The sequence below is a fragment of the Panthera leo genome, chromosome B1, assembly GCF_018350215.1.
Source record: "Panthera leo isolate Ple1 chromosome B1, P.leo_Ple1_pat1.1, whole genome shotgun sequence".
NCBI classification, from domain to species: Eukaryota; Metazoa; Chordata; class Mammalia; order Carnivora; family Felidae; genus Panthera; species Panthera leo.
The window spans coordinates 197,310,293-197,334,093 of record NC_056682.1 but is presented as its reverse complement, the minus strand read 5'-3'; positions in this window follow the sequence as shown (position 1 = coordinate 197,334,093).

Sequence of the window (23,801 nt, the reverse complement as noted above, 5' to 3'; positions counted from 1 at the left end):
TTAACTTTATTTATTTATTTTGAGAGAGAGAGCAGGGGAAGGGCAGAGAGAGAGAGAGAGAGAGAGAGAGAGAGAATCCCAAGCAGGGTGTGCACCAGCAGCTTTAAGCCACATGCGGGGCTCAAACTTACAAACTGTGAAATCATGGCCCGAACCAAAGTCAAGAGTTGGACCCTTAACCCACTGAGCCACCCAGGCTCCCCTCAAATATAATTAAATGAAGATGAAGACATCCTAGATCGTGGTGGATCTTGAATTCAAGGACTGGTACCCTTGTAAAAAGATTCTAAAACATAATGAGCCATGAAGAACACCAAGTGATGATGGAGACGGAGGCTGGATGGAGTAATGCCTTGACAAGGATGGTCAGGAGCCAACAGAAGCTGGAAGGGCCATGGAGGACCCTCCCCTAAAGTCTCTGGAGGGACCAAAGCCCTGTTGACTTCTTGATTTGGACTTCTGGCCCTCTAGAATGGTGACAGAATAAATATCTGTTGTTTTCAGCCCCCAGTTTGTGGCAATTTGTTACCGCAGCCACAGGAAACTGCTACCTCACCACCTATGATTTCTGTATTCACTTGCCATTTTCCCTCCAATGAGAACACACGTTTTTCAGATGGCAGAAGTCTGGCTCGGCTCTATTTCTCTTTGTAGTTCCCCCAACATAGTGCTTTGACACGGAGACATTTATGATGTATTTGCTGCAATAAGGGCATTGATACATGGTTGATAATTAGCTTTAATTTGAAATCACTTCACAACAAATTGCAAATTTATAATAAACACAGAAGTCGTGTGAATGGAGGAGGTGAATAATGATATGCTATTTACCTCCTACTATTGTTCCCGCCTTGCGATAGATCCCTTCTGCCATTAATTTCAAATTCTCGCTCAATTATCTGGGTCAATTCATATTCTTTAGAAGCAGTTGGCATCTTGAGTCAACCCATTTAAGTTTCATACGAAGGAGTAAACTGATTAAAAAAAAAACAGTGAAATAAAAACAACTTGAAACGCAAGCAAATAGGAAATTATTAAAAATAACTGGGGTAATGGATTTAGGAGAGTGTAATTTTATTTTAATTTACTTGCAGAGTGCTAATTGTTCAATTATCAGAATGCACAAAAGGAAAGATAATGTGGCTCTTCAACGGCAAACATTGAATGTAGTATTTTTCTGTGAATTTCTCCGGGGAGGGTGTTGTGACTAACACTCTTACTTTACGACATTCTTACCTTGACCATTTATTTAAAAATATCTCTCTGTTACCTCGGTGGAAAGAGGCTTTTCAGATAAAACAGCACACAATAAAAAGGGAGTGGTTCTTATCATATAAAATAGTACTAATTTGAAATGAGGAGGGGAGAGAAAATTGTCAAAGCCATTGAAATGTGAGAATTAAAAAAAAAAAAGAAATTAAGCACATCCATTCCACCCAGTGCATTGTGGGTATTCTATATGTGTTCACATATACAGACAGTTAAAGAGATGAGGGAAACATTCTGAGCACACCAGAGAGGTTAAGGCCCTAAGTTAAATGTCTTGCATGGGATGTTTGGGCCACAGACATCCCTTCTGAACTGTCATAAACACTATGTCGGTGGGCTCAGATTCGAGAGGACAGGTTGCATACGTAACGTATGGACAGTGTTCCCTTATTCTTTTCCTAGTAAGTCATTCCCAGATGACGAGCTATACCACAAGACTGGAGATTTCAGGTTGTGTTAATTTTTTCCACCTTACTTCCTGCAGATCGATACTGTTCCCAAAAGCAGCTTTCTGCAATGAACACAATTTAGCTAATGAGGAAGTAGGCAACACTTCTGTTTGAGTTATGGATCATGTGCTGAGAAATCGGCATCTCCATATGTCACTTTCATCAGAGCGAGCAAAAGGAGGATTCATATTATTATTTTATTTTAGCCTGAATGACTTAAGTAGCTGGCTTTCGAGATTTGAGGGCTCTTTGTATGCGTGAGTAAATACTCTTTTTAAGTAGGCACTTTCTGCCAATAAAAAGTGACCAGCCAGTGGCAGTGAGAAATGAGGGTCCTGATCTAGCATCTTTCCTTATTTTTTGGGGTGACCTGGGGCCACGTGTTTGATCTTTTGGCAAAGATTCTCCCTTGACCAAACAACCCTAGCCAGCTTCCTCTGAGCCTTCTTCTTGACTAGGCTTCAACCTTGGCCTATAAACCTGCACAAACATTAATAGCTTCTAACAGCTCAAGGCCACATTCCTGGGATGAATGTGGTCCCCTTTAAAGTATCTGGCCAACAGCAGGCACATGAAAAGATGTTCAACGTCGCTCCTTATCAGGGAAATACAAATCAAAACCACACTCAGATATCACCTCACGCCAGTCAGAGTGGCCGAAATGAACAAATCAGGAGACTATAGATCCTGGAGAGGATGTGGAGAAACGGGAACCCTCTTGCACTGTTGGTGGGAATGCAAGCTGGTGCAGCCGCTCTGGAAAGCAGTGTGGAGGTTCCTCAGAAAATTAAAAATAGACCTACCCTATGACCCAGCAATAGCACTGCTAGGAATTTATCCAAGGGATACAGGAGTACTGATGCATAGGGACACTTGTACCCCAATGTTTATAGCAGCACTCTCAACAATAGCCAAATTATGGAAAGAGCCTAAATGTCCATCAACTGATGAATGGATAAAGAAATTGTGGTTTATATACACAATGGAATACTACGTGGCAATGAGAAAGAATGAAATATGGCCTTTTGTAGCAACGTGGATGGAACTGGAGAGTGTGATGCTAAGTGAAATAAGCCATACAGAGAAAGACAGATACCATATGGTTTCACTCTTATGTGGATCCTGAGAAACGTAACAGAAACCCATGGGGGAGGGGAAGGAAAAAAAAAAAAGAGGTTAGAGTGGGAGAGAGCCAAAGCATAAGAGACTGTTAAAAACTGAGATCAAACTGAGGGTTGATGGGGGGTGGGAGGGAGGGCAGGGTGGGTGATGGGTATTGAGGAGGGCACCTTTTGGGATGAGCACTGGGTGTTGTATGGAAACCAATTTGACAATAAATTTCATATATTAAAAAAAAAAATAAAAAATAAAAAATAAAGTACCTGGCCAAGAAAACTCAAGGCTAGCGAAAGAATTTACCATTTGTTCATCCAACTCGTAAAGACAGGCTTCCGGTCTCTTGGCCACTGTGGGAGGGTAGGAGCAATCCCGGGTGGGTGTCACATTGACCAATCCCCTTCCTCGCTTCTTGTAATTGTTGACTTTCCTGACTCTGCTGAGCTCCTGGTTCTCTCCCTCCCAATTCCTCCAGGTCTCCTTTTAAATGCCCAGTCATCTCTGTAAAAATGCAAGCTAAGTTCAGACCACACTGGATTCTTTTCCCTGTTGCACTAGCATATTACTGATGAGAATCTGAAAATCTGCTCCTGCCACTTTATTGTCCAGCTTTGTTTAGCTTTGACGGGGGCCACGAGTTTTCTACAACGTGAAAGGTAGATAATGACCAGAGTTCCCATCAGCTCTGGTATTTTCTGATGTAATGTCGTAGTGTCCAGGGTTCCTGGGGAAAATGACGGTCAGTCCTGCATGGGATTTGGCACCTGTCCCCCAGTCCCTGAATTTTTCCCTACTCTCTTAGCAAAGCAGTAGTTTTGACCCTCGTACAGCTCACATCTCCTCGTACCATATTGGCCTGAAATTTTTTTTTCAAAACCAAAACCCGTTTATTTTGACAACCCTCTCTATTGGTGACGTTGTGGGGAACAAGCATGCTCATATATCGTTGGCATGAATTCAAAATGGAATGACACCTGAAGAGGGGGATTCGGCAATACTGATGACACGTGCATGCAGAGTCACTCTTTGCCCTGGTGTCCACACTTGTAGGTAAATATCCCAAGATAAGTTGGCAAGATGTAAAAGAAGTTTGCATGTGGTTGTGCATGATAGCCCAACTTGAAGGAGCACTGAAGGAGGAGTCACTACCCTGTGGGGTAATTGCCACGGCTCTGCAGAAGGGATCAGATCGCACCTACATAAGAGAGGCTGGAAGAATCGCGAGGAAATTGGCTGATTGACTGGAAATCATAAATGGACAAGTGCAGTTCTCATCCCTGGGAATGGGGGTTTGGGTCATGTCTCAAATAAGCTACCACAACTTGCTGAATGGACACCCAGGAGACAGACAGTGGGCACCATTTCTCTCTGAGTCCTACTGCAGTGACGATGACTTAGTTTGTCCCACTAACGTCCCTCTTCCATCTTTCCCCTCAGAAAGAGGGACCAATGGCGCCATGAGGGACTGTTGCTGGAGCACGGATGGCGAAGTGTATGAGCACGGTGCGAGCCATGGATTGCAGTAGCCTGGGGGTGCACCACTGAGATCTGCCTGGATTCCCCTATCTTTCTACTTCGTGTTTGCAAAAGGCCCCCTGGCTTTCACATCTGGATTCCAATTAACAGCCTGTTACTGACTTCAGCTGTTCATTATCATTTTGTCGGGCATCGGTGGTGCTTAGTAACAGCCATTTCTTATGGGTTGAATTGTGTCCCCCCCAACCCTGCTCCCCGCAAATTCCATGTTGTTGTAGCCTTAACTCCCAACGTGACTATATTTGGAGGTAGAGCCTTAGGGCCTTAAGGACGTAATCAAGGTGAAATGAAGTCATAAGGGTGAGGCCCCAATCCAGTAGGATTGGTGTCCTTGTAGGAAAGAAGAGATACCAGGCCTGCATGTGCATAGAGCAAAGGCCCTGTGAAGACACAGCAAAAAGGTGGCCATCTACGAGCCAAGAAGACGGTTGTCACCAGAAATCAATGCTTCTGGTGCCTTCATCTTGGGCTTCCAGCGCCCGATTTGTGAAAAAATAGAGTTTTGTTGTTTAAACCTCCAGTCTGTGAGATTGTTATGGCAGCCGTAGCAAAATAATATACCATCCAATCCCCTTTCCCTTATAGCTGCTATTTTCTCCAGACACCTCAAATGCCTGATAACGTCACTCCTTGTAAGGCACTGTTTTCCATCAAAATAGTCTCCAAATTCATCTCCAGTAAATGTTTTAACAATTGGACCAGCATCTTCTGCCAAAGGTTTTTGTGTTCCACACACTACCAGGGACGGGGTCCTCACTCAGCCAGGTGGTGGACCAGGAGTCTCCAGCTGCTCATTGTCCATTTTGTCCTCCCATTGCCTGTGCCAATAGAGGTGGAATGAGTTTTCTGGAGGCAGATGGTGGGGTAGAGTTTGAACTCCAAGGTATTTTTTAGGAATTGCCACTTGTGAAGGGAAGTGGATGGAAGCAAGATTGGACAGAGGAGGAAGCGAGCTGTGATGCTGGGTCAGCAAAGCCTCAGAAAGCATGGTGGGGAGTTCCGGACTTAGTACTGACCACCTGAGGATCCCGTGTCTGGTCAAAATGGCCGGACCTTCATACCCCACATCACTTACTCTACCAACGTGGACTATGCCAAGCAGGTATGACCTCAGCTGGGACAGCTGTCTGCAGCTGAGGCTGCCCTTGTAGGGCTGACAGCTGGAGACTGTCTGCTTATTGCCTTCCGACAGGTGGGCCATAAACCCTTTCCTTCTGGGGACCACAGGTGTCCCACCATCACGTGCACCAAGACAAAAACCTATAGCAAAAGGTAGTCTTGATGATGGGACGTTTAAAAGCATTTCCTTTGAGATGGAGAGAAAAAAAAATACGATCTGCTACCTGACCTCGTATTCATTAACCTGCTAGAGTAGTAGGTCAAGAAAAAATAAAGAGAAGATGGGAGTATAAAAAGGAGAAATAAAAGCTGTCCTTATTTGCGGATAATTTCTCTGTGTATATAATATTGTGGCGTAGTTGTATGTTCCAACATGGCCCCACCAAAGCTATCTCACAGGAAGCTGTTTAGAGGGTGATTGGCACTCCTCCCAGAGAAAGGCAGCATCTGCGTTCCCTCTTCTTGAAGCCGGGAGGGGACTTGTCATGCCCAGACCAATGGAATCCAATGGAATGCTATGGCTTGTTCTCTTTCAGGACTCCGGCTTTTGGAACACAGCCACCCTGTTGGGAGGAAGCCCAGGACACCTGGAGAGGCCACATGGGGATGTCCCAGCCAACAGCCTCAGCTAAGATCTTAGCTAATAGTCAGCAGTTGTTGGAACACGAACAAGACTACAGATGATTCTAAGGTGCCAGTTGTCCAGCTGAGGACATTACAGAGCTGAGCATCTGTCTCCACTGTATCCTGTCTGAATTCCTGACCCGCATGAGCAATAGTAAATGATTACAACTGCTTTAAGCCACTAGATTTTGGAATAATGTATTCTAATAGATTACTATAAATATTAAAACTTTATAGATACAATATTAAAGTTAAGAAGAATGAAGGCACAGATGCTGGATGCAAAATCAATGTAAAAATCCATTGTATAAAAACCAAAAGAGTCAAATTCAGAGTTAAAAGTTCACTCAGGTCATGATCACAGGTTGTGGGATTGAGCCCCACATTGGGTTTCGTGCTGAGCGTGGAGCCTGCTTGAGATATTCTCTCTCTCTCTCTCTCTCTCTCTCTCTCTCTGCCCCTCTCCCTCACTGGTGCTCTCACTCTCTCTCAAAAACAAAAAACAAAACAAAACAAAACAAAACAAAACAAAACCCCAAAAAGTCTAAAAGAAACCCCAGCCTTGACTAAGACTGGTCAATGTGATCACATTAAATTTAAGAATTTCTGTTTCTTAAAACCATCTTTACAGGTTACAGATGAAATGATATGAGCCTTTGAATTACTTCAAAATAATCATGGGTATATTTGGCTCATGTGTGTCCATGAGCTGGTGATTGTTGGAGGTGGGCAATGTTCGTAACAGTGAAAACTGGAAACAACTCAAATGTCCATACGTAGTGGAGTGGACAAAAAGAAAAAAAATATGGCCCATTCACACAATGTAACTATATAGCAGTGAAAATAAACTAGTTACATGCGTCGACATGGATGTTTCTCATGTGGAAAAGAACCAAGCCCCAAAGAAGCTATTCAGTATAATTCATGAACAGGTACAACCAAATGCCACTTGTTTGTTGAGGGACCCACACATGGGCGGGAAAATGTTACAGGCAATGATTATCACAACATTTTGTGTAGTGATTATCTCAAGGGAGGGGGCAGAGGGGACGAGGTGTGTGATTTCTAAATAACTTAAAAATTCGATTTCTTACTCTGGATGCTTAGTTTACATATTTACTTGTTTCATTTAAAAATTTTATACTCTCTTTATTACTTTTCTGCATATAACATATAACTAACAGTAGAAACAAAAAGTGTCAAAAAGAGGCATAGATATATGATGAATCTTGAGACGATTCATGCGCTGGGTATTTCGTATGTAGTATTTCTAATTCAAATTTATGACTTAGCTGCATTTATTTGGACTTGGTTTAAAAATAAAGTGTCACCACTGTTGTTGTCTGGTTCATTCATTAGCCTGCGTAGTTCATTAACCGTTCGCTATGTGTAAGGCACATGCCTTACACATTTGCATTTCTAACCGTCCCAGGGGAAACTACTTTGAGAATCGCTGATCAAATCATGTAATATTTTTATGATTCGGAACGTCTTCCTTAATGTTAATGACCTTTCCTGTCGTCAGATAATTTTTCCTACACTTAAACATTTAAACAAAGGAACAATCAACCTGTTCATGTATAAAGTTTAAAAAATAGCATTTGTTAACTCTTCAAATAGGTTAATTATTTTTTCTTCTCATCATGCTATCGAGACACAAAAGGGGAAAGGTGATGTACCCGTGTCTAAACTGGGTGTTAGGAAGAGGATAGATGCTTTCGTAGTTGCTAGACTGGACAAGGTATTTGGAGCCAAAGCTATCCATCAGATGAAGAGAGGGACAACACCCTCGGTGAGTTGCACGGCCTGGTGTTCCCAGAGTCTGCTGAGGGAGAGAGGGTTCAAGGCACTGCTGAGAAGCAACTCGAAATCAGGGGTCACGTCCTTGGACACTGAGGTTATTAAGCATTTGGATAGATCTGAGAGAATAATAAAAGGAAGATCAGCATAAAGAAGTCAAAAGAGGGGCGCCTGGGTGGCTCAGTCGGCTGAGCGTCCGACTTCGGCTCGGGTCATGATCTCGCGGTCCGTGAGTTTGAGCCCCGTGTCGGGCTCTGGGCTGACAGCTCGGAGCCCGGAGCCTGCTTCGGAATCTGTGTCTCCCTCTCTCTGTTCCTCCCCGCTTGTGCTCTGTCTCTCTCTGTCTTTCAAAAATGAATAAACATTAAAAAAAAAAGTTTAAGAAGTCAAAAGAATTATCCAAATATTTTCTTTTTGTTCTTCTTAAACAATTGTGCCTTATTTGTCTCCCAGATACGAGGTCCAGAGGCAGCCAGTCCAAAGCTGGGAAGATGTTGGATGATGCCATCAAGGGCTCAGGATCCTCTCCTCTTCTGGTGTCATCCCCAGCTAGTGCTCTTGGCTCTCCTCAGGGGCCACGGCTGGCTGCTGTCCCACCTTGGTATTCCAGGAAGCGAGAAGGAAACAGAGCAGTGGATGAAAGGCCACGGCACTACGTTTCCCTTTCTGTCAGGCAAGTGAAATCTTTCCGGGAAGTTGCAAGCAGTGTCTCTGCTTGAATTGCATTGGCTGGAGGGATGCTCCGAGACCCCTCGGGAAAGGGGGTAGGGAGCTGATGATATTGGACCTCGGGTCGGTCAGCTACACTGTCCGCCACACCAAGGAGGGACTCAGTTTCGGTTTTCGGAGATCTCAGCCTGTGCGTTTCTGGAATACCTCCCACTTGTCTTTGGGGAAGATTTCTCTAGATAGGGCTTGGTTTGGGGCCCTGCATATCCCTAACAGGGCGGGAAAACCATCTCTCTCGCAAACCCATCCTTTCCTGGTTTTAGAGTTCGGTGATTAAGAGCACTTTCTTTATTTTTTTTGTCTTATTTTTATTTTTTTTAATGAAAAAAATTCTTTTAATGTTTTATTGACTTTTTAAGAGAGAGACAGAGCATGAATGGGGATGGGGCAGAGAGAGAGGGAGACACAGAATCCGAAGCAGGCTCCAGGCTCTGAGCTGTCAGCACGGAGCCCGAGGTGGGGCTCGAACCCACGAACCGTGAGATCATGACCTGAGCTGATGCTTACCGACTGAGCCACCCAGGCACCCCAAGAGTACTTTCTTGCCGGAAGCCGAGCTATCCCAGCCTGAGTGGCAAGGCCCGGGCTGTGGACAGAGTGGTGACTGCAAGGCGGCCCAACCGACAGGGAAGCTTCTTGTACTCCTGCCTTTAGGTAATTTGGCCTTAAAACTACCTGGGGTATTGTCTGTTGGGGAATTGCCCTCGGCAGGCCCCCTGGGAAAAGAACCATTAGGGAAGAAAATAAGGTTCCACAAGAAATTGAGCGGCCTGACATTTAGCCCTTGCCATCCCCTATGGAGACTCCTATTTACAGGAAGGATAGCCTCATACATTTGCCAGCAAAGGAGGCCAATACAGGAGAGACATATGGATTTGAAAGCCCCACTCCGGCAACTAAGGAGTGTATCTCTGGGCACAGGTGACTTTAACCCCTAGGCCCACCTGGCCCCCCGGAGGCATTCCAGATGTGATGACTGAACCTAGTCGGTTAAGGAACAGAATGGTTCATTAGTCCCTAGGTGAATTGTTCTCTGAGAATGTATAGGGCATGGGTTTCTAAGGCTTTTTCGACCCCTTCCTGGCACCGCAGACCGAGGCAAATGCATTGTTCTTCTGGCCTCATGTGGTCAGGAGGTCATGTCCCTGTAACTGTTCCCCTTGAGGTGTTGAGAAATGGAGGGCCTTTCACAAGAACAGCAAAGCGAATGCTTTGTAGATTATAGATAAACGCAGATGCATAATGGAATAATGTAAGAAATTCATCTATAATCAAAGGGTATGCGGGAAAGTTAGGGGAAAATCGCCATGTTCTTTCTTAAAGGTTGTTTACACATAGGAACATTCTCAAAATTCGGTAATGTAGAAAAACATAGATGACGTATGTTCCAAGGAAATCGCTAGCAAATATAATGCCACCTTTGCTACAATAAATCGGCCAGTTCAACACACTGCTGTTGTCTGTGTCCATTTTATTTTAGTTTTAGATTTTTCTTTTAGTTTTTTCTTTTAGTTTTGTTTTATTTTCGCTTTTTCGCCGACGCCGTCCATCCTTTGGGAACCCCTGGACCTGCTGGAGCGGGACTCCGGCACTTTCTTTAAAGCCGGACTTCGTGGGCTTGACTCCCGGCTCCTCCTCTCTTTAGCTTTGTGCAAGTTACCTGCTCCTATCATTTAAATTTCTTCCTCTGTTGGGGCGCCTGGGTGGCTCAGTCGGTTGAGCATCCGACTTCAGCTCAGGTCATGATCTCGCGGTGCGTGAGTTTGAGCCCCGCGTCCAGCTCTGTGCTGACAGCTCAGAGCCTGGAGCCTGCTTCGGATTCTTTGTCTCCCTCTCTGTCTGCCCCTAACCCACTCACATTCTGTCTCTGTCTCTCTCAAAAATAATAAATAAACATTAAAAAAATTAAAAAAAATAAATTTCTTCGTCTGTAAAAAAAAGGGGGGCGTTAAAAGTGGTTCTCACCTTATGAGAGTGATGTGAGGATGAGATGAGCTAATGCATGTAAAACAGGGCAGGGCCTAGTCCACAGCGAGCTCTTGGTAAATGTTGGCCATTATTCTTCAGAGTTTAGGAATCTATAAGGGGTCAACTGCTACCACTAGCTTGGATTGAAACGCCTTTCATTTGCTTTGGACTCATTCAAAGCTTCTTATTTTCTGCTTTCCCTTTGAGCTTCTTGCTTCTGAACCCCCAGGGTTGCACTGAGTTCGAGCTTCCTAAGTGACAGGGTTGCTATTCTAACTCTTGAGCAGGCATTCCTGGTCTCGACACCGCATCTGTTGCCCTGACTCTTTTTTGTATTTTCTCTCGGTCCGGTGAGATATGCTCTCTGGGAAAGGTGCCTGCTCAGACCCACGTTTGTTCCAGCTGGGACTCAAAAAAACACCCTCCACAGCTTCCTGAGCTCAAGCTATGGACGTGTCTGCAGCTCGTGCTCGTGGCAGCCATATATTCGTTGGATCTGTGTGTCTTCCTTCCTCTCACTTTCCCACTGCTTTCCGGCCCAGATACTTACTTCATTCATACGCTCCTCCAAATAACCTCTAATCTAGGGGTTCCCATAGTGAGAGAGAGCAACTCAGTGAGTCCTAGGCCTGCTAAAAGCAGAGGTCCAGAGTTAGATAATCCAATATGGCAAGCATTCAATGTTGAGACCCACATCTAGCCCAGACCTGGCCCTGCTCTGCTCTTTTCCTGACTCGTTCCCCTCTAAAATGTCCCAGATCTGCTGCACCCACCAGCACATCCCTACTTCCATAAATCCACTAGTAACATTTCCTCTGGTACGAAGAATACCTTTATGCCCATTGCAGTGACTATGGCCTCAAAACATACCCAGTGATTCCTAATCGCTAGGAAGAATTCACACTGTCTTTATTGTTCTTCATGAGCTGATGCTAGTGTAGGAAATAGAAGCCCCTTCCCTCCAGCAAATATCAATCCCTCAGGTTTTTGAGTTAAACTACTTGAGAAAAAAAAAAGTTACCATCTTCCTTTGGTGTAAACACAGCACGCGTTCCTGGGGTTGATGATAATGTGATCTTTTGTATTAAAATGTCATTATAACAATTTGCAGAAATGTTTGGTTAGTTGTCAGCCATATTTGTAGTAGAAAATCTAACCTATAAAAAACCCAGAATATTTATTTATTTATTTATTTATTTATCTATTAAATTGTCTTTAATGTTTATTTATTTTTGAGAGAGACAGAGACAGAGCGCGAACAGGGAGGGGCAGAGAGAGAAAAAGACACAGAATCCGAAGGAGGCTCCGGGCTCTAAGCTGTCAGCACAGAGCCCAATGCGGGACTCGAACCCATGGACCATGAGGTCACGACCCGAGACGAAGTCTGACGCTCAACTGACTGAGCCACCCAGATGCCCCTAAAAACCCAGAATTTATGTAAAAACAAAATGTTCCTGGTATGTTCAAGTCACTTGCTGTAAAACATGGAGGACATTTTAGTGCAATTCTTAACACTTTTCATTTTTCATGAAAGAAATAATTGCATTTCCAAAATAAAAGATAGATATAAGCACTGACGTCAGTGAGTTTGTGGTAAGTTACCAGGTCATATTTACCATTTGAAACAATCTTGGAACACAGTGAGGAGAATATAGCTTTATCTTCTTTCTTTTTTTTTTTTTAAATTTTTTTCCTTTTTTCTTTTTAAAAAAATGTTTTTTAATGTTCATTTATTTTTGGGAGAGACAGAGAGACAGAGCATGAGCAGGGGAGGAGCAGAGAGAAAGGGAGACACAGAATGTGAAGCAGGCTCCAGGCTCCGAGCTGTCAGCACAGAGCCTGACGTGGGGCTCGAACTCATGAACCACGAGATCTTGACCTGAGCCAAAGTTGGACGCTCAACTGACTGAGCCACCCAGGTGCCCCACTTCTTTCTATTTTTAAGTAAGGATGTGCATTTAGGAAAAAATGAGATAATCTGGTTAAAGATGAAAAAATATTAAAATCCATTTAAATAATGTATGCCACTTAATGCTTATGATGAAGGTTTAGAAATACACATCCAGTCTGTTGGTGGCACAGACCAGAAAGCCTCAATTGTTGACAGAATTTTCTATGCATACGTCTCCCCATTGCCTATGGAAGACAGCCTGCTCAGGATTAAGCACCAGGCCAGATTTACCCTTGCATTTCCAAAAGTAAACCTGTATTGACGTGTCTCAAGTACTTAGTATTTCTTAAAGCGGACTAAATGGATGAGATCATGGGTTAAATTCTTTGAAATGCAGCAGCCCCTTTAAAGAAAAAAAAAACCCAGCTGTTAACCTTGTTAGTCCAGAGAGGGGACAGGGAGGAGAAAAAAACGTAGCCTAGTAATTTACTTCAAAATTAAAAAGAATACGAATGCATATTATTGCTGTCTAAGCTCGTCAATACTTAATTTATACAAAAGAAATACATAATTCATGACTCAACTTTATGTGAAGGTAAGATATTATTTCTGATTGAGAAAATAAAAGACATTTCTTCATTACCCACCTTCGTCTTGTGAAGTGTAACACAAAAACTCCAGAATATACTTTGTTTTCATAAATTGCTTCACATAGATTTTAGTAGTCATTCCTCTGAAATACTAAATAGCAAATACAACGTGATTTAAGACGTTCTAAGATTTATTTATTTGTCTTTCCAAACCGAATGAGAGAAGATAATTACTTGTATGGAACACTTAGAATAATAGCTCCATTCATTTATTTATTCAACATATATTGACCCGGGGTCAGGCAATGATACAAGAACCAGGACACAACACGTGTCTGTGAACACGACAGATCGAAATGCTTCCTTGTGGAGTTTATTGTCTCGCCATCCTCCCCCAAATCAGTAAGTTGTATCATCTGTTAAAAAGTAGTAAGTGCCAGGGGCACCTGGGTGGCTCAGTTGGTTGGGTGTCCAACTCTGCCTCAGGTCATGGTCTCGAGGTCTGCGAGTTCCAGCCCCACATCGGGCCCTGTGCTGACGGCTCGGAGCTCGGAGCCCAGAGCCCGCTTGGGATTCTGTGTCTCTCTCTCTCTCTGCCCCTCTCCCATTCGTGCTCTGTCTTTCTGTCTCTCAAAAATAAATAAACATTAAAAAAATAGTAAGTAAGGGCTGTATATGAAGGAAGTCAGAGGAGAAAGATGATGAGTATTGAGTGTTGGTAATGAAACAGGGTGTTTGCAATTCTAAATAGGAGGACAGATTTTTTTTCTGAGAAGGTGGCGTTTGACCAAACACTCAACAGTGAGGGCGGGAGACATGGCAGCCGCAATCCGTGGTAAATGACTCACTAAAAACTACCATGTGCCACTTAGGCTTGCAACAATTGCACTAAGCATCCTGCCTGCAGATGTAGCTCCAGCCGATAGGGGGCTGTCAGACCGTCTCAAACTCTGTTCTCTCTAGAGTTCTTCCACCATCTGCCAGGTTATGTGGTTGAACTTCATTGGCTCTCGGTCAGTGGTGCAGCCACTCCCTTTGGGGACACGTGCAAATGTCACAGCCTGTCGCTGGCTGGCACCATGACTGCGGGATACGGGTAGTCTCCCAGCTAGTGGGTGAGGTCTCGGGAAAGCAAACCCAAGGATGGCCAGCATGGAGGTCTGTCCTGCTGAATATCCTGGGTTCAGTGATAACGAAGTTCCTATCTTGGAGTTGAGGGTGAATGTCTCCAACTATATGTTCGTGGCAAACACTTAGCCCAATGGGGTAGAACCTCCATTAGAGTAACATACGGGTCTCTTTCCCCTCCTTCTGTCTCTCTCCTGCTTTTCTGTTTGGTTCACGCATGGCCTACCTCTTGCTGTGTGTGTTACTTTCCATTGCTGTGTAACAAGTTGCCACAGACTCAGTGGGCAAAAACGACACCCACTGTCTGGCTCACAGTTGTGTAGCTCAGGAGTGTGGCACAGCACTGCTGATTCTGCTCCGGTGTCCCAGGACTGAAGTCAAGGGGCTGATCTGGGGAGATAGCTTCCAAGCTCCCCATTGGCTGAATTTAACTCCTCGTGGTTGTGGGAGTGAGGTGTCCCCTTTCCTTCTGGGCCATAAGGAGTCCTCCTTTATTTTTGTTACATTAAATTTAAAAAAATTATGTTTATTTATTATTTTTGTGGGGGTGGGGCACAGAGAGGGAGACACAGAATCCAAAGCAAGCTCCAGGCTCCGAGCTGTCAGCATAGAGCCCGATGCGGGGCTCGAACCCACAAACTGTGAGATCATGACCTGAGCTGAAGTCAGACTAACTCGTTGAACCACCCAGGTGCCCCACATTTTTGTTAGATTTTAGTAGTACTATTTTTATGCATAGGTTCTTACTTCATCAATCATTTTTTATGATATGGTAGAAACAACTTTATTAACATTACCTCCTTAATATTTTGTAATTTTCACAAAACATTTATTTATTTATTTTAAACACAAATGTAATTATGCTTTATTTTGAAGTATATGCCCAATTGACTAATTTTTTTTTCTTCCTGTGGGCCTTGGTCATGGTCTGATGTTATGAATATTTGACTATGGAGAGTTTCAGAAAAATACATTAGTCACCTTAATTGTTTGTTTTTGACTGGTAATTGCAAGTTCTGTCTTGTCCCCAAATTCACAACTGTAAACTCTTCTAAAAGGTCAGAATATTCTTTCCTTAAATGTAGTCTTCAGGGTACCCGCAATTTCTTTTTAAACAGCTGAGTAGCATCAGAACAGTATCATTAAAGCATACCATGGATTTTGAAACCATAGAAGATGAAGGAGAATGGGGAGATCTCTGCTGATCTCAGGATAAATTCTAGTGTGTGACATCCCTGAAGAGTAGAAAAGGAAGAAAACAAAACAAAACAAAATAAAACAAAAAAAAACTGAGAATTCAGGTCACATGGCTCTTTGGGATTCCTGTACGTAGAAATGTCTATTGTGTTGAAAGCTGTGAAGAATAATTAAATCACCACTTTCCTGACCATAGTAACAGTGAACATTGGAGTTCTATATATTATATAATTATCAATATAAATATGTCTGTAGTTTACAACTCAATGTATAATTTACAAATCACTTTGCACCTCTATTATCTTATTTGAGGTTTGCAAGAAACCTTTATGATTTGTTCCTGTTCTCCAAGGAAGATGAGGCTCCCTCCTTCTCTGTTTAAACCTGGGGAGAAACACTCCGAAGTTCAGGGTCAGGGTCATTACTGAGCTAGTGATGAGAGGCGACTGAGCTTTTTGATGACTCTGAAAATGTAGAGGTTAACATAGTATTAACAGCTGTTATTTATTGTGCAATCTATGCTATTTGCTAGTGTATATCTAATATCATTTCTCTACCCTCTCTTTTTAATCTATTTTAGATTTTCCTTGTCTTCTAATAGATGATGTACATTTATCTGGAATGCCTGTTTATATATTTTCCTTTGAAAGAATGGGGGTGGTGGTGGTAGGCAAATTTGTAGATTTTTTTTTATTTACATCCAAGTTAGTTAGCATATAGTACAACAGTGATTTCAGGAGTAGATTCCTTAATGCCCCTTACCCATTTAGCTCATCCCCTCCCACAACCCCTCCAGTAACCCTGTTTGTTCTCCATATTTAAGAGTCTCTTATGTTTTGTCCTCCTCCCTGTTTTTATATTACTTCTGCTTCCTTTCCCTTGTTTTCATCTGTTCTGTGTCTTAAGGTCCTCATATGAGTGAAGTCATATGATATTTGTCTTTCTCTGACTACTTTTGCTGAGCATAATACCCTCTAGTTCCATCCATGTAGTTGCAAATGGCAAGATTTCATTCTTTTTGATTGCTGAGTAGTACTCCATTGTATATGTATGCCACATCTTCTTTATCCGTTCATCTATCAACGGACATTTGGGCTCTTTCCATACTTTGACTATTGTTGAGAGTGCTGTTCTACACTTTGGGGTGCATGTGCCCCTTTGAAACAGCACACCTGTACCCCTTGGATAAATACCTAGTAGTGCAATTGCTGCGTCAAAGGATGGTTCTGTTTTTAATTTTTTGAGGAACCTCCATACTTTTTTTCAGAGTGGCTGCACCAGTTTGCATTCCCACCAGCAGTGCAAAAGAGGTCCTCTGTCTCTGCATCCTCACCAGCATCTGTTGTTGCCTGAGTTGTTGATGTTAGCCATTCTGACATCAGGTTTGAGGTGGTATCTCATTGTAGTTTTGATTTGTATTTCCCTGATGATGAGTGATATGGAACATTTTTTCATGTGTCGGTTGGCCATCTGGATGTCTTCTTTGGAGAAGTGTCTATTCACGTGTTTTGCCCATTTCTTCACTGGATTATTTGTTTTATGGGTGTTGAGTTTGATAGGTTCTTTATAGATTTTGGATACTAGCCCTTTATCTGATATGTCATTTGCAAATATCTTCTCCCATTCTGTCAGTTGCCTTTTAGTTTTGCTTATTGTTTCCTTTGCTGTGCAGAAGCTTTTTATTTTGATGAGGTCCCAATAGTTCATTCTTGCTTTGTTTCCCTTGCCTCTGGAGACGTGTTGAGTAAGGAGTTGCTGTGGCCAAGGTCAAAGAGGTTCTTGCCTCCTTTCTCCTTGAGGATTTTGATGGCTTCTTGTCTTAAATTTAGGTCTTTCATCCATTTTGAGTTTATTTTTGTGTACGGTGTAAGAAAGTGGTCCAGGTTCATTTTTCTGCCTGTTGCTGTCCAGTTTTCCCAGCACCACTTGCTGAAGAGACTGTCTTTATTCCATTGGATGTTCTTTCCTGAGTGATCAAAGATAAGTTGGCCATACGTTTGTGGGTCCATTTCTGGGTTCTCTATTCTGTTCCATTGGTCTGAGTGTCTGTTTTTGTGCCAATTCACAAAACATTTATTAACTGTTTTACAATTTTCTCATTGACTTGCATATACAGTCTTTATTATGTGACATACTCTGGACTTCATGGTGGGGGAGAACATGACAGCCAATGGACCCTTGTGCTAGACCTGGTCGATCAGAAGCTCCTCACTTCCTCCTTTGTTTTTGGAACATATGTTCTACCCACTTTCCAACAGCCGTTTTCAAACGGTACTGAGACCATCTGGATGGTGTACATGACTGAACCCCATTAAAGCCTCTCTGTATACTTTTAAGATTCTGGCGGGTGGGTGTGGACATCTATTTGTCTTGTCGCTGCCCCAGACAAGCCTTGTATGTAAGTTCCCTTGCTTGTTAAACCTGCCACCTACCAGCCTGGAGTGGTCTCCCTCTTTCTTCCATCTCTCCCTGCCCTGTGCAGAGGGGACTGGCTTCAGATTTCACCCAAAGAACTCCCGAGGTTACAAACCAACAATTTCCTATTCTGTTCCAGTACTCTTTTTTTTTTTTCCTAAATCTGAACTAATAACACATTGTTAATTACTAACATATTGTAAGGGTAATACAGTCCATTCACTTTTATTTTCAGTTTTGGTCATAGTATTGTCACAGATGCTGGTTTAGATTTTCAGTGGACAATCCCATATTCTGTGTTTGTCTGTTTCTTTCCTGGCAGTGTCATTTGACATATGTTATATCCTCCCCACACTCCCTCTATATGGAAGATAATGCTAGGGGCTCGATTAGACTCATATTCAATGTTTTGGCAAGAAGAGTTTATGGCACACTTCATCTTGTATCACCCCCAGGAAGTATGCAATGCTTTGTTGTCTCATTATAACTGATGCTAAAAACGATCAATATGTCCAGGTAGAGTAGCTCGATCTCACCATTACATGTTTTCATAATTAATTAAGGTAAATTTTCATATCAATGGTCATTGCCTGAGCCCATTTCAACTGGGGTTGCAAGTAGGGATTTTCTACATCTGTGATTCCTTCTATATTTATTAGCTGGGATTCTTCTGTAAATAGGAAACTTTCCATATCACCTAGTTTGGTTTCTGTGACATAGGACTTATAAGGAAATGCAAGACAGGTGCCTAATTCTTTTCCTGTAACACCATTTTTCATGGGAGGAGGTTGGTCTAATTGTCCAGTTACATCCAATGGTGCCTACCAAGGTCTTCTCTCTGTCTCTCTCCCTCTGTCTCTGTGTCTCTTCCCACTCCACACTCTCTCCTCCCTCATCTCTCTTTTATCACAAATCCATCAGTTTCTGAATATTAAAATAGTCTCAATCAACTGCATTGATTATTCATTTTGTCCTGTCTGTGGCCAGTGGGGGCCCCTTCATGCCTGCTCCTTGCCTTTTGACAAAATCTGAATGATTGTCATGAATGGCTGTCTTGCTTTTTGACACAACAGGGTATCAGTCTTGATTTCTTGCCTCAGACCTGGGCCAATGGATTTTAATTTTGTTACACCCTCTGTTGTGCTTTAAACTTTTATCATTAAAAAAAATAAATTCACTTGAAATCATCAAAACTATAATGCACATAATTAAAATGGACCCACTTACATGAGTTTTGACATTATTATTTACCCTGAAATGACCACCACAATCTAGATGTAAAACATTTCTATCCCCCCAAACATTCCTGCCTTTTTTGGTAGTAGCAGTGGCACATTCTTTTCATTCTGTAGGATATATTGGAATCCATTCATTTGTTTATTCATGGACATTTGGGTTGTTTTCAGTTCTCACCTACTATAAATGAAGGTGCTATGAGCATTCAAATACATGATTTTGGACACAAATATTGTAGACAAACATTCCCTTTTCGGGGAGGTCAATTCCAGGGCATAGAATTCCTGGGCTATATGGAAAGTATAGGTTTAATTTGATGAGAACTTACCAAGTTGTTTTCCAAAGTAGTTATACCATTTTATACCATTTAACCTTTCCATGAGTGATGGATGAGCCTTTCCATCGCTCTACATCTGCGACAGTCTTTATTTTAATTTATACTTCTCCTGTAACTAGTGATTTTGAGCACATTATTATGTGCTTGTTAGCTACTTGCATATTTTCTTTTATGAAGTGCTTGTTCAAGTGTTTTGCCCAAAGTTAAAGCTTTGGGTTGTTTGTCTTTTTATTGAGCTATATACATTTTTTATATATTTTAGATACAAGCCCTTTGTCAGATATATGCATTGCAATTATTTTCTCTCTTTCTGGGATCTCCTCTGAGTTTTCTCAGTTATCCTTTGATGAGTAGAGGTTTTTATTTTTGATGCAATTAATTCATTCTTATGTGTTCTGCCCAAAGACACATCTGTCTACTCCCAGTTTGCAAAGATGTTCTGTGTGTTTGAAGGGATTTTGTAGTTCTGTGGTCTATTATCCATCATGAGTTCATTTTTGCAAATAGTATGACATAGGGTCATAATTAACATTTGTTTTTCCATAAAAAGGATAATTTCCTATTGTCGATATAACAAAGAACTGCCTAATGTTTTCTACCAGCACAAATTTGTTGTCTTAAAATTCTAGAGGTAAGAAGTTGGAAATGATTTTATTGGGCTACAGTCAAGGTGTCCCCAGAGCTGCCTTCCTTCTGAGAACTCTAGAAAAAGCTCATTACTTTTGCAACCTGTAGAGTCCACCAACCTTTCTTGGCTTGTAAACCCACATCACTCCAACCTCTGCTTCTGTGGTCACATTTCCTTCTCTGACTCTGAGCCCCTTGCCTTCCTCTTATAAGGACAACTGGATTATATGGGGCCACCTGGATAATTCAGAATAGTCTCTTCATCCCACGATCCTTAATCTAATTACAACTGTAAAGTTCCTTTTTGCTGTGGATTGTAACGGGTATGGGTTCTGGGGATTAGGATGTGGACATCTTTGATGGGGGAAAGCATTATTGTGTCAACCACATTTGTGCCTCAGATGAAATGTAAAATGAATGAAAACTACCACTTTTTTAAAAAAAAAAATAAATTAATTTATTTATTTTGAGAGAGAGAGAGAGAGCACAGGCAGGGTAGGGGCAGAGAGAGTGGGGAGAGAGAATCCCAAGCAGGCTCTGCGCTGTCAGCACAGAGCCCGCCGTGGGGCTCAAACTCATGAACAGTGAAATCACAACCTGAGCGGAAACCAAGAGTCAGACGCTTCACCGACTGAGCCACCCAGGAGATCCCCCAAAACTACTACTTGTGAGAAAGTGAAGCTGTGTGACATTTCCCCCATTTCATTGACCTGTGTGTGTCACATGTTTGCAGGCACAGACAGTAAAGGGTCCAATGGGCTTTTGTGCATTAACACATTTAGTTCCAACAAGCAGGAACGATTTTCATCTCCGAGCTGAAAAGGATTCCCATAAGCTTATTTAACAACTGTAGGCTCGAGCATGCCAGTTGGTGTGAACGCTCACCCACTCTTTCTCATGCGCCTTGATTTTTTTCTATCATTTTACTTGTTCTTAAAGAGTGTTCTTAAATAATTTTGATTTAAAGACAAAGAACTTCAGAGCTCCTTTTTGGAGCATCTAAAGCATTTTCATTATCCGTCTGTCACAGTCGTCAATGGACATTTGGAGAAATGAAGCTTTAGGTTCTGGGCTAAGGGCCCACACACAAGAAAGGATCCTACAGTTGTAACAAATATTCTGTAACTCAGTCCTCTTAAGGCGTAACACGAACACCCATGCAGTGTATAAAATCCATTTGTGTCTTTTGTTCAATTGATATCTTATTAAATATGATTTGCCATGCAATCATGAAACAATATAAGATTCCCGTAATAAAAGCAGAATATTCTGTATGCTAACTTGACCCAAAACACATAAGCTCCCCGAAGAATTTTGATGTTAAAATATTAGAGGGAAACATATATTAAGTTAATTCATGACATTGCCGGTACCCTAATGTTATTTTTCCTGGCTGGTTATTAAAATAGAATATACATTCAAATATTTATCTTCTAAATGGTATGAAACATGAAAACTATTTTATTTGACTAATAGAAAACTTGTTGTTACTGAATCTTTTTAAAATTTTTTTTTCATGTTTTTGTTTATTTTTGAGACAGAGAGAGAGACAGAGCATGAGCAGGGAAGGGGCAGAGAGGGAGGGAGACACGGAATCTGAAGCAGGCTCCAGGCTCTGAGCTGTCAGCACAGAGCCCGACATGGGGCTCGAACTCACAGACTGCGAGATCATGACCTTAGCGGAAGTCGGACTGAGCCACCCAGGCACCCCGATTCTTTTTTTTTTTCTTTTTTTAAGTTTATTTATTTTGAGAGAGAGAGAGAGAGAGAGAGAGAGAGAGAGCAGATGAGGGAGAGGCAGAGAAAGAGAGAGAGAGGGAGAATCCCAAGCAAGCTCTGCACAGTGGGCACAGAGCCCAATGCTGGGCTCCAACTCACCAACCATGAGATCATGACCTGAGCTGAAGTTGGAAGCTTAACCAACTGAGCCACCCAGGCGCCCCTACATGAATATTTTTCTACGTGGTTTTTCTATGGTAGCACTATCATGTGACTTTACCTTCCCAGGGTGTGCTACGTGGTCTGCTGTGTTGAAGCTGGCTCACAAATTCCATGTCTGTTCCAGGCCTGGGACGGGAAAGCAGATAAAGACACCATGTTTGTCTCCAAGGACTGAACTTGAAAACTTACACCTGTAACTTCAGGAAAAAAAGAAAAAAACAAGGTCAACATTTTTTCACATGACCAGAAGGTTCTGGCAGGAAAGCCCAGAGAGGAAGTCTCCAGCTGGGCATCCCTGAGCACATCTAAAACCCTAGGGAGTGCTATTGTTTAAAAGACAGGGGAGGGACAGTGAGGTAGGCTTTATTCTAGAGACAGGGCAAAATCTTTTATTTAGAGAGAGGGATATCCATGTAAATAGTGGCACATATGTTAAAAATTTTTTCTCATTCATTTCATTCCTTCCTCCCCGTCCCCCCCTTTTCTTTTCTCATTAACCACCATGCCACAAAGGATTCTAGATATGGAGGCAAGAGTGAAGGACGACCAAAGAGATAAAAGAAAATGGAAACAAAATCCCCTGCCCTCATGCTGATAACCATCCAGGTATCATGGTGGTTCTCAGTTTTGACTACGTATTAGGATCAACTGCAAAAGTTTTAAAACTCAAAATGCTCAGGGGGTACTCAAGCGAATCACATGAGACTCTAGGAGGGAGACCCAGGCTCCAGAATATTTGCTCCCCGGATATGTGCAGGTGTGGCCAAACTGAGGGCCATTGACATGCAGGTCAGCTTGTCTCCCTGCACCAGTGCTGACTCTTGCCACCTCTTTACAGTGAAGCCAGGTGACTGAAGATTGGCCCTCCACATGTCACCACTCACTTGAAGTTCTACAATAGTTTTCCGTTATTCTTTTTTTTTAAAAAGCATCAAAATTCTTACAATGGTAGTAGATTTGGCCTTTGCCATCATTTCCAGCCTTGCTGTAGATAGCTATCTCCTTGGGCTCTTCCCTGCTCTCCTGTCATTTCCTCCTTCAGGCTTATACATATATATATATATACACACATTTTTTTTTTTTGAGGGAGGGAGAGAGAGAGCACATGGGAAAGGGGCAGAGAGAAAGGAAGACAGAGGATCTGAAGTAGGCTCTGTGCTGACAGCAGAGAGCCTAATGGGGGGCTCGAACTCATGAACTGTGAGATCATGACCTTATCTGAAGTCAAACAATTAGCTGACTGAGCCACCCAGGTGCCCCTTATAAAAAGTTTTTTTTTTAATTTTTTTTTGTTAATGTTTACTGATTTTTGAGACACACACACACACACACACACACACACACACACAGTGTGAGTGGGGAAGGGGCAGAGAGAGAGGGAGACACAGAATCCGAAGCAGGCTCCAGGCTCTGAGCTGTCAGCACAGAGCCTGACATGGGGCGCGAACTCACGTGAGATCATGACCTGAGCCAAAGTCAGCCGCCCAACCGACTGAGCCACCCAGGTACCCCTATAAACGTTTTTGCTACTAGCTCCCACTTCACCACCAGCCTACCTCTGCCCAGGGGTCTTCTACTCTCCTGTAGGATCTTGCATCAAATGTCCATTCCTCAGGAAGTCTTTCCTTATCCCCTACCCAGACTAGATCAGTCCCCCATTACCATCTCTCCCAGAGCCCTGCACTTTCTTCTCACGGTATTCGTGACAGTTTTAATTCGACATGTAGCTGGATAATTCATCAGTGCATATCTACCCTTGTTAGTGAACTACATACACTCTGTGAAGACGGCTCTCACTTGTATTTCACTCATTATTAAACCTCAAATGC